Source organism: Diabrotica virgifera, chromosome 6, assembly GCF_917563875.1.
Source record: "Diabrotica virgifera virgifera chromosome 6, PGI_DIABVI_V3a".
Lineage (NCBI taxonomy): Eukaryota > Metazoa > Arthropoda > Insecta > Coleoptera > Chrysomelidae > Diabrotica > Diabrotica virgifera.
Genome location: NC_065448.1, coordinates 50,397,329 through 50,410,111, shown reverse-complemented (window position 1 = coordinate 50,410,111; position 12,783 = coordinate 50,397,329). Strand labels below are relative to the sequence as shown.

At 35.3% G+C, this 12,783-nt stretch overlaps 1 protein-coding gene across 1 annotated transcript in view; it reads right to left on the bottom strand.

Annotated features, from left to right (window-relative positions):
• Positions 1 to 496: 496 nt before the first annotated feature.
• Positions 497 to 12,783, bottom strand: part of LOC126886957 (activin receptor type-2A) — a 182,129-nt gene continuing 169,842 nt past the window's right edge. The window contains exon 10 of the mRNA XM_050654145.1: positions 497 to 2,833. The gene's annotated coding sequence lies outside the window, so the exon portion shown is untranslated. The remainder of the gene's footprint in view (positions 2,834 to 12,783) is intronic.

Below are 12,783 nucleotides of genomic sequence, written 5' to 3'. Positions count from 1 at the left end.
AGGGATTTCGATCCGAGTGGTCAAAAAATTGTTAGAACCAATTTAATTGTTTATAAGGCTCTGGCTCATAAACTAAAAGAGATAAAAAAAAATGTTTCAAATAAAATTTGTTCCCTAATAAAAAACGAGGAAACAACCGTTTACTAAACTTAAATCCGACAATTAGAACTCAAGATATTGTAAAATTAGTGCACAATGCAAATTGCAAAATAAGTATTTTTTGAAGCTTTACCGATCGTAACTCGGCTTCTACACATGCAAATGAGCCTTATAAGGTGTCCTTTTAAAGCTTAATTAAGAGGCTTCCAAACAAAGTTTGTTAAATTATTTGATCTTCATTTGTTTTAAAGTTATACCCGTTTGAAGTTATAATTTTCTTTAAAAAATTGTACATTAATTTGTTTATAAAGGTTTCAAGCAAACTTGAGCTATAAACATTTATACTTTAATTAACAATAATGATAAAACAACTCAAAAGGAACAATTTAAGCTTACGAAAATGTTCGTAAGTTTATTTTTGGCTAAGATGTCGATATTTTAATGGCGCGCTATGAGGCGCAAGATTGGCTCACAGTCAAGTAAGTATGTATTCTTCGACGCTTTATCGATCGTAACTCGGCTTCTACTCATGAAAATGAGCCAATATGTGATATCCATATAAAAATGGATCCAGTTCTTTTGCAACATCATCATTGCAAATAAAACGAGCATTTATGATGTGGCGGCATACACACAATTGACGGGCCTTGATGATGCTGCAAAAGAACTAGATCCACTTTATATGGATATCATATAGATAATTAGACTCTGAAGCCTCAAAAAGTTTTAGTTTTACTGCCTACAAGAACAGACTTGTACCACCATGTAACTGTTAAAATTTCGCTAAGAACTTATGCAGATGTAAAAAAGCTGATATTCCCTGTATATCTCTATGCAGATTTGCAGATGCATGAAAAAAATGTTTGTAAAAATAGTATTAATAAATAATATCAACTTACTTCTTAGTTATACTTCTGAAATATTAGTTTTTAATGTTCTCTTCTCATTTAGTGCAAAAAATAACAGACAATGTAAATAGAATGAAAGGTGATACGAGGTACAGTATGATGATTTAATTATAAGAATTATATGATAAAATTTTATTAGGATCTTCAAAAATGAAAAATGAAGATAACGTATGTATACATAGAAATTATAATTTGCATCGAGAAGTTAGCGCGTGAACCTTTACACGGTGAGCCGATCTTGCGCCTCATAGCGCGCGCCATTAAAATATCTACATCTTGGCCAAAAATATACTTATGAACATTTTCATAACCTCAAATTGTTCCTTTTCAGTTTTTCTATCATTATTGTTCATTAAAGTATAAATGTTTATAGCTCAAATGTGCTTGAAACCCTTATAAACAAATGAATGTACAATATTTTTAAGAAAATTGTAAATTCAAACGGGTATAACTTTAAAACAAATGAAGATCAAGTAATTTAGCAAACTTTGTTTGGAAGCCTGTTAATTAAGCTTTAAAACGACATCTTCTAAGACTTATTTGCATGCGCAGAAGCCGAGTTACGATCGATAAAGCTTCGAAAAATACTTATTTTGCAATTTGCAATTTGCATTGTGCACTAATTTTACAATATCTTGAGTTCTAATTGTTAGATTTAAGTTTAGTAAACGGTTTTTTCTTCGTTTTTTATTAAGGAACAAATTTTATTTGAAACATTTTTTTTATCTCTTTTAGTTTATGAGCCAGAGACTTATAAACAATTTATAAACAATTAAATTGTTTATAACAATTTTTTGACCACTCGGATCGAAATCCCCCCTCGAAATTCGTAATCAGCAGCCAAAAATCCATAAGAAACCGTTGAGTTTGTCCATCAGAATTGAATATGACACGGTGACCCCTCTGGCGCCTAGACTAACTGATTAAAATGTCATTTCATATTTCTGAAAATTTAGTGCCTACAATTTTTAAACTATAATATAGCATTCTACATTTTCGGGAAAAGTATAACAATGAAAAACTGAAAATCTTGACAATTGTAGTAGTTGGCTACACATTAGATTTGTTTTCGCCGTGGATCCTGTTAAGCTCTTTACAGTTGATAATGGCTTCATACTAAAATTCTTACAAAATATACTTACACAGTTCTCTAAAACAAGTGTTTTCGAGTTGTCCTTTTAAATATATGTCTACAAATCAATCATTGAGGTGTTTAATCTATCTTGGGATTGTCTTAAGTTTTCTGACTTTGGCACAGTTGCGATTTTATTTCACTTTATACTAAGATCGACATAATTTCTGAGGTTTCAACCGACGGTTCCCAGGTTTTTATGATTCCCAAAATCTACCAAAAAAATATTTTTGGTGTCTTATTATTTGAAGCTTCTGTTTGTTTTAGAATTTGAAATAAATATGTTATTTACCTCAACATCCGATTTTAACGATTATAATTACATATTTAAAAAATTCGATTAAAAATATATGCTTTATTATACATATTGTATATGTAGAATAGAAGATATTTAAAAAGATAAAATATAAAATTTGCAACACAGTATTCTGTATTTTACGCTGTTACCGCAGAGTATTCACTATCAGGAATCACCTTGTAATTAAAAAAGAAACTTAGTCAAGGTGGAGAGGAAAAATACTCCTAAAAACGTACAAATATTTTCGCTGGAAGTTATTGACTATGTTTCTTTTTGGACAATACTGTAATCTGCTATTTAACTTAAGCTATGTTAAAGTAGGCAAGTGTGGTAACAGGCTGCAGGCGCAGGTACTTTAGTTATGCAGGTACGGTTCGTTCAAAATTCCGAATCCTACTGAAAATAGATTAATAAATTAAATAGATTTATTAAAACATTTTTATCAAAGAACATTTTTAATATTGCAGAATTAAGGTTAGATCAAAAATATGTATGTACATATGCAATAAATATTTTATTAATTTCTCGAAGAATTTGCTTACACATACAGGGCACACATAAAGTAACCCTCCAAAATATTTCCTGAACCATAAAACTGTGTTCGTTAATTTATGAGATTTCAACGATTTCAATTTACCAGAAATAGAAAATGTCAAATACTAGCATTCTTTAAATAATTGATGGATTCGACCGTTACTTGATGGAAGTTCATTTTATCTCACAATAAAACATTGAAAACGTTTGTTTTCTATACTTCCACAAAATTTATTACAACTATGTGACTACAGCTGTTTAGGCAGAGTGCCTTTCTCAAGTGATTTAGATTACTATGGGTTTGCCTTTTTAAAAGTCTTTAACTGAAGAGGTTGAGGAATGGGGAGCTGTTTGTCTCGAGTTGGTCATTCAGAATTATATCTGTATTTTTCAATTTATTAATTTCCATTGATTCTAAAAGTGATAGCTTAAGGCCTTTATTTTGAATATGTAGAATTTGAAACTCTTCATTGAAAGAATGATTATGATCTAGAAGGTGAAGTGCGTATGTAGAAGTGTCTGTTTTTCTATTGTTGAAAGCCCTTTTGTGTTCTGCTATCCGTTTGTCAAAAGTTCTGCCAGTTTGACCGATGTAAGTTTTCGGACAGTCACCACAAGTTAGTTTGTACACACCACTCTGTAGTTGCTTTCTCTTTCGGCTTTTATTGTTTTTAATATGTTTGCTTAAGTTGTTGTTAGTTCTGAAAGCTGGTGTTATTCCTTTCTTTTTTATGTATCTGGCTATTTTTGTTGTTATCTTGCCAGTATATGTGAGAGAGCAGAAGGTACTGGGTTCTTTCTGTGGTGGTGGATACACTAATTCAAGGCTTTCTTATGGAGTTTTTGGTTTAAAATGTTGTTAACTGTTTGTTCGTTATAGCCATTGTTTACTGCTATTTGTCTAATGATATTTAGTTCTGTCTCGAAGTTATTTTTTGTCATAGGAATTTCTGTCAGTCTATGTATCATGCTATGGTAGGCTGCTAATTTGTGTTGTGTAGGATGGGATGATGAATTGTGTATAGTTGTGTCAGTATGGGTAGGTTTATGATATACGGAGAACTCATGTTTGTTGTGTAGTCTGGTAATCGTTACATCTAGAAAGTTTATGGAATTATTCTGTTCTGTTTCTATTGTGAACTCAATATTACTATGAAGTGACAGGAACTAACAGACAACTTGACCAATTTCTATCATACATTAATTCACTTCATAGTAATATTGAGTTCACAATAGAAACAGAACAGAATAATTCCATAAACTTTCTAGATGTAACGATTACCAGACTACACAACAAACATGAGTTCTCCGTATATCATAAACCTACCCATACTGACACAACTATACACAATTCATCATCCCATCCTACACAACACAAATTAGCAGCCTACCATAGCATGATACATAGACTGACAGAAATTCCTATGACAAAAAATAACTTCGAGACAGAACTAAATATCATTAGACAAATAGCAGTAAACAATGGCTATAACGAACAAACAGTTAACAACATTTTAAACCAAAAACTCCATAAGAAAGCCTTGAAATTAGTGTATCCACCACCACAGAAAGAACCCAGTACCTTCTGTTCGAAAAATTATTCGACCATGTAAAAAGATTGAAAATATTTTTATAAATAAGTCCATCTTTGAAATGCAACACTGTCAACAGTGTAAATGTAAGGACAATTTAGTGTTATGTGTGTGCCACAGCACTCAGCTCAAAAGACATATGGTTCGGGAAGACTTTCTCTTCGAGACCTCAAGTGTCACCCCCGCTTCCCTCTTGGTCCCATTGATGGACCAGGGCAAAATCGCCTTTTTATGGCAGTGTGTGTCACAAGCTGGGGTCCATGGGACATGCCTGTCGCTCCCTCAAGAAATTGTACAGTGTCTCAGTACGAGATCTCAGCAACACACCGTTGCCAGACTCGACTCTCAAAAGTGTAAGTTGTGTTCCAGTTCGAGGTGGTTGCAACACGCTGTTTTGCTCCCTCAATCCACGTAAAAGTGGATTCAATAGGTCCGGTAGGGACTCACCTGTTTCTCAACTAGAAAGAAGAAGACGCAACACTCTGTTGCCTTCACCCACATCGTCTCCAGACTGGATCGTGGAACAAGTGACTTTTGGACAGACAATATAGTGCGTACACGGACTGAAGGACTCATTGGTAGCTCGTAAGTAGTTTTGTAGTAGGTATTTTGTTTTCTCTGGATCAACGCTAGTGTTGCATCCACGCATTTATGTTTTATGTATGTTTTGTTCTCTTTCTCTCCTAGGTTTGCTTACTCTATTTTGTATATATTTCCTCTTAATAAAATGTTAGTACTCATGGTAAAAGCTCCTTTAAACCTTAGTGTTTAAATATCCCTCTCTCACCCCCTTTATTACAGGTACAGGTAGATAACCTCATACATTACATTTAGAACCAGCACCTCTTTAGTAGTACAGTCTCTCTCTCTTTGTTAGGACGATCTTTATGACGTCCTATTGTCATGTTGTGATAGGTATTATCTCAACAAGTGTTCACTTCGAGCCGGATCCTCTTCTTCTTTCTCGCAGCCTCTCTGTTGCGCAGCAACTGGTATATCTTTTAGAGCCAAACCTCTCTCTTTCTCTCTCTCTCTCTCTCTCTCTCTCTCTCTCTCTCTCTCTCTCGAGTGGTCCTTCGATTTAGTTCTCTCGAGGCGTATCTACCTGTAATCGCTTTTATCACTTTAGTTAAAGTCTCACAAAAATATCTTAAATTCTTTTCCCGTAATTTTTCGCACATTTTTAGATTTTCTGCAGATCTCGAAATTCTCACAAAAAATCGACAACGTCGCAATATCTAGTTCACCAAACATAGTTTTGAGGTATTTTCGACCTGATCTGATTTTTGTATGCCATCTGTCCTGTGTCCATTGTTCTCAAAAGTCTTTTGCAAAGACCACCCTCTCGGCGTCTTGGACGACACTAGTAGCCTGTGATGCAAAACAGATGGTTACAGCCTCTTTATATCTTTTTACAAATTTGGGTTGATAATTCACTTGTTATCGGTACTTGCCTTTTGAATGGTTTAAGTAAATTTTTTTGTATTGTAGGGGTATTTTGCACAATACAACCACTTTCACTCTCACTTTTTTAGCTATTTGTGTTGTGTGGCTATTATTCATTGTAGGGGATAATGTTTATGGGATATAATCGCTCTCTAATAATTTACCTTTTTTGAATACATACTTGAGTTTTAAATATTGTCGTATTCTGAAAGGAATATATTAATTTGTAAGAAATTGATTTTTTATTCTCTAATTGTTTGTTATATTTGTTTGTATTTTAACAATCAAAGATGGATTTATTTTATAGAAATAGATCTTTGGCAAAGACAAAGTTACATAATTTGCATAATTATCTTAAAAATAATTTGACTAATCTAAGCGTTTACTCAACTTTAGATCGTTTGAAACATTTGAAAAAGGTCTATAATTTTTATTGGAAAGCCCAAGATGAAATAGAATTCTCGGAAATTGCAGATAATGAAGACACAGATATCATTGATGATCTTTATTTAAATATGCTCACCACCTTGGAGTTTAATTTGCTTAAACTTAGTAGGTCAGAAGGTAGCAACAGCTCTCCGGAGATTGTTATTGCTAGCTATAGCTCTGAAGATTCTTCTTCGTCTCTCTCGCAACCGCCAAAGTTGTTCACCGGTAGCAAAAGCTCTGCTCCGGAGATTGTTGCTGGCCATAGATCTGAAGATTCTTCTTCTTCTCTCTCGCAACCGTCAAGGTTGCTCACAGGTAGCCAAACCTCTGCTCTTGAGAATGTGGCTGCCTATAGTTCTGAAGATTCTTCTTCTTCTCTCTCACAACCATCAGGGTTGCTCACAGGTAGCCATAGCTCTGCCCTTGAGAATGTGGCTGCCTATAGCTCTGAAGATTCTTCTTCTTTTCTCTCACAACCGTCAAGGTTGCTCATTGGTAGTGTCGTTTTCGTTCCTCGAAAAGTTGCTACTTATAGCTCTGAAGCTGCTTCGTCTCTCTCGAAACCATCAAGGTTTCTCACTGGCAGTTACATTTCTCACTCTGAAAATGTTGCGGCCCATAGCTCTGAAGCTTCTTCTTCTCTCTCGCAACCGTCAAGGTTGTTCACTGGTAGTTTCGGGTTTGTTCCTCGAAAAGTTGCTGCCTATAGCTCTGAAGCTGCTTCGTCTCTCTCGAAACCATTACGGTTTCTCACTGGCAGTCAAATTTCTGACTCTGAAAAAGTTGCTGCCTATAGCTCTGAAGCTTCTTCTCTCTCGCAACCGTTAAGGTTGCTTACTGGTAGTATCGGTTTCGCTCGGAATTTTGCTACCCATAGTTCAGAAGCTTCTCACTCTCAAACAACAAAATCTCTTAATGATAGCTCCAATTCTGATGCTCAGAATTCTTCTTCTCTTAGTTCATCAAGTTTTTTACCGGCAGCTAAGGCTCGGTATCTCCAATTAGAAAAGTTGTCATCATTTCTCTCCACTAAGGTCCACGTTGCGGACAATAATACAGATGATCTTCCTCCAGCACTTTCGTTATCTCAACTTGAGATCGTCTTAGATAAGCACGGTTTCATTTTCTACAAAAGTTTTTCGAACAATGAAGAGTTCTTACAAAGACACAGTCTTCACTCTTCTACCCACTCAACTCTTAATTTTGGTGAACCTCCTCCGAAAGTACTCAGAATCAACTCGAATCAATTTTCAGATTCGTTCTCATTCTCACCACCACACTTTAATACAGGCCAGTTAATCACCCAGAGAAAGGTCCTAAGTGTTTTTAAATCTACTTTGCGGCAAATGAATTTAGCAGATTTTCTCACTGCCTCTTCAAAATTGCTCGTGCTACGTTTATGGCAAGCCAAGCTTAGTTGGGATGAACCTATCCCTGATCCAGAATGGTCACCTCATTGGAACGTCTCACTTAATGTGTTTCAATCGATTCACCGTTTAAAGTTCACCCTTATGTGTTTAGTTTTAGATGAAAGAATTATAGAAATTCAACTCCACACCTGTAAAAGCTCTCTCGCAGCGACATATGCTTATCTGCTTGTAGCATACGAGCCCTGCAACAGATTTATTAATTTTGATTATTCTCTCTTGAACTTATTACAGTTATCGACAGCTACTGTCACCTCTGACTTGTCAAAAGTCGCCCAACCTGCTCTTTTACTACCCCTGCAAACAGTGGCGTGTCTCAACGGCTATTTACGGCATATGTGGTCCGATGCTTTCAACTCAGCCTCTATCTCTACACTCTACACATTTAATAGATATGTGAAAGAGATTCTCTCTCTGATGTAATGTTACATTACTGCTACTTTAGTTTGTATTCTAATTATACCTATTGGATTAAGTTTAGGATAAGTCTACATACTTTAGAATAACTTCACTATAGTCATTAGTCACTCTCATATTTGGTATCACTCTCTTGTGCATTTCTCTGTTATGGACTCCTGCTCAGTTACTCTTTTCTCCTTTCTCTTTACTCCTTGGCATGTTTAGCCTTTTTCCCGTTGGCCGGGAGTATGTTCGAACAATTATTCGACCATGTAAAAAGATTGAAAATATTTTTATAAATAAGTCCATCTTTGAAATGCAACACTGTCAACAGTGTAAATGTAAGGACAATTTAGTGTTATGTGTGTGCCTCAGCACTCAGCTCAAAAGACATATGGTTCGGGAAGACTTTCTCTTCGAGACCTCAAGTGTCACCCCCGCTTCCCTCTTGGTCCCATTGATGGACCAGGGCAAAATCGCCTTTTTATGGCAGTGTGTGTCACAAGCTGGGGTCCATGGGACATGCCTGTCGCTCCCTCAAGAAATTGTACAGTGTCTCAGTACGAGATCTCAGCAACACACCGTTGCCAGACTCGACTCTCAAAAGTGTAAGTTGTGTTCCAGTTCGAGGTGGTTGCAACACGCTGTTTTGCTCCCTCAATCCACGTAAAAGTGGATTCAATAGGTCCGGTAGGGACTCACCTGTTTCTCAACTAGAAAGAAGAAGACGCAACACTCTGTTGCCTTCACCCACATCGTCTCCAGACTGGATCGTGGAACAAGTGACTTTTGGACAGACAATATAGTGCGTACACGGACTGAAGGACTCATTGGTAGCTCGTAAGTAGTTTTGTAGTAGGTATTTTGTTTTCTCTGGATCAACGCTAGTGTTGCATCCACGCATTTATGTTTTATGTATGTTTTGTTCTCTTTCTCTCCTAGGTTTGCTTACTCTATTTTGTATATATTTCCTCTTAATAAAATGTTAGTACTCATGGTAAAAGCTCCTTTAAACCTTAGTGTTTAAATATCCCTCTCTCACCCCCTTTATTACAGGTACAGGTAGATAACCTCATACATTACATTTAGAACCAGCACCTCTTTAGTAGTACAGTCTCTCTCTCTTTGTTAGGACGATCTTTATGACGTCCTATTGTCATGTTGTGATAGGTATTATCTCAACACCTTCTGCTCTCTCACATATACTGGCAAAATAACAACAAAAATAGCCAGATACATAAAAAAGAAAGGAATAACACCAGCTTTCAGAACTAACAACAACTTAAGCAAACATATTAAAAACAATAAAAGCCGAAAGAGAAAGCAACTACAGAGTGGTGTGTACAAACTAACTTGTGGTGACTGTCCGAAAACTTACATCGGTCAAACTGGCAGAACTTTTGACAAACGGATAGCAGAACACAAAAGGGCTTTCAACAATAGAAAAACAGACACTTCTACATACGCACTTCACCTTCTAGATCATAATCATTCTTTCAATGAAGAGTTTCAAATTCTACATATTCAAAATAAAGGCCTTAAGCTATCACTTTTAGAATCAATGGAAATTAATAAATTGAAAAATACAGATATAATTCTGAATGACCAACTCGAGACAAACAGCTCCCCACTCCTCAACCTCTTCAGTTAAAGACTTAAAAAGGCAAACACATTGTAAAATATATCACTTGAGAAAGGCACTTTGCCGAAACAGCTGTAGTAATAACATAGTTGTAATAAATTTTGTGGAAGTATAGAAAAACAAACGTTTTTCAGTGTTTTATTGTGAGACTAGCATTCTTCTTTTTACCTCCTAATTTCTAATACTACCCTGTTACTCTCCAGCTTCTTATTCTTCTCCATGTCGCACAGTGGTTCCAAATGCTGAAAACGTGGCCATAAGGCGAAAAAAAAAGTCTCTATTTAGGGATTTTCACAGTTATAGTTGTTTTTCTCATACTATCGTAGAGTCGTAATACGCAGGTATAATGATCGAACTGGATGTATTCTGGTTCATAACTCAGGAACAAGTGAGCCCGGTCCAAGGTTATTTTGGCAGGCAGAGAAAGTGAAAAAGAACGCGTATATTTCAAACGCTGTAAAACGTTTTGTAGTTTATCAATGTTATTGCTGTAAAGCAGATTCTTCTTTTTTTAAGTATGTAGTAATGTAAGGTGTATTTTAACTTAAGATTTAGTAACAATAAACGCCTTAAATTTGTTAATACATAAATAGTGAAAATGTACTTGAAATAATCAAAATTTTCTAAAGATACATCCAAAAAGTACAAAATTCTGCATAATTCTGCGACTAATGATTATTTATCTTAAATTGTATAGTATTAAGATACAGAATAACTTTGGTTTAGCTGCCTATAACTGCCTATGCGTTTCTGGCTCTTGTTTGAATGCAAAAGTGAGAAATGACGCATATTACCTGATTCTGGCCATTGTTGAGTATGTATGGGCGGTTGTACATAAGTAATAGGTTCTGAATATTGTACTTCATAAAGAAAATGTATTTGTAATCAGCAATTTCAAAAGTCCCTTATAATATAAAATTTTAAACATATATGCGTTTAAAATAAAATTTTCGAATTCCTTTCTGTCATATTGGATCCGCCATTTTGTTTTAACAAAAAGTAATGTTAGATTTGTAATCAGCGACCTTCAACTACAAAATTTGACAAAAAATTTGCGGTTTGATTGATATTTTCAATTTCTTTCCGCCATGTTGGATCCGCCATTTTGTTTTTCAGAAAAAGTAATCTCAGATTCGTAATCAGCGATGCTAAAAACCTCTAAGAACGAAATTAATTCCGAAGTGTATAAACAATATACGTTTTTAAATGTTCATGACCACGTTTTCGGCATTTGGAACCACTGTGTGTCGGTTGCTGCAATCTTAAATCTATTTCGTTTGTTTGTAACCCAATTCTTTGCTCCTAAGTCATAACACTACATATCAAGGTGTTATAATACATCCTCCTCTTTGTATTTCTGGTAATCTGCTGGTTACATCTTGCTACAATCATATTAGTAAAAAAAAGTAAAAAAACATACTGGTGTGTGAGAGGAAACTTTCCAATTGGCGACACATAAGCAAAAATGCAACCAAACTGCCAACATTAAAGTGGATGACCAGTTGACAGAGGCAGTCTCCATAGATAGAGGAGTGAGACAAGGATTGATTCTGTTCCTGGTGTTATTTAAGATGTACTCTAAACATATGAGAACTACATGAAGGCGTATTAGTCAACGGAGTGCGTCTAAATAACGTTAGATTTGCCGACAATGCAGTACTTTTTGTATACGGCTTAGATAGATGATTTGCAAAGAATAATATCGCGCATATCACAAATAAATAGAGAACATTGACTTGATCTCGATACGAAAAACACCAAGTAATACATGGTAGTCAGTAAGCGCGAAATATTAAATACACGGCTTTTGTTTAACCAACAACCAATTGACAGGGTGGACAGCTACACACACCTTGGTACCAACATAAACAACCAATGGGAACACTCTACTGAAATAAAAAACGCATATGAAAAGCAAGATGTAATAGAGTCTCTTCAGAAGTCACGATTTAGCACTTGGTACCAATATCTTTATCATCAGATGCTATTTATTGTCTGCGTTATTATATGGAGCAGAGGCCTGGACACTACTTTTCGAAGCCTATTTAAGAAAACTCCAACATTTGAGATGTGGTGTTACAGACGCACTGTAACAATTTCATGGGTGGATCATATGACTACTGTAGAAACTAACTAGAATGGGCAAGGAATGCGAGATTATTAACACAATCAAAGAGCTCAAACTAGAATAGCTTGGCCATGCTATGAGCAATGAACAGAGATATGGCTTGTTGCGACTCATTCTTCAGGGCAAGGTATTTGGAAAGAGGGCCAAGGAGAACTTATCTTTAAGGCTTTAAAACCTGAGAAACTGGTTCAATACATCTACACCGGGACTATTCCGAATAACAGCAAACATAGTTAGGATAGTCATGCTGATCGCAAGCAACCGGAACGGGTAGGCACATTAAGAAGAAGAAAAGCAAATATTTTTATAATACCGGTGTAAGTCAACTATGGTCACCACATCTGAGGTGAGGAGAAGCTAAATCGGATTACATAAAAATACAAATTTCAAAATAACGTACGACAGAATAATTGGAGCTCTATGACGCTGTAGTAACAAGGATATTTACCGAGATATTAAAATTGATTATGTTAAACCTTCGAAATTGTTTAAGTGTGAGGAAAAATCGGAGAGAAAGATTGGTAGATTTAGAACTTACAGTAAAATTGATGATTAGGCACATTTGGCAAATTTAAATCATAAACAAACTGAAATCAGGTATTTTTCTATAAAAAAAGTTTGTTTTTATAAAAATATTGCATATGTACTGAAAAACAAAAAACACAAAACAAACTATAAAGTACGAAAAGTATTTATAGTTATGTACTTCTTGGTGTACATTTGACATCTTAATTACAGCATGTAAATAA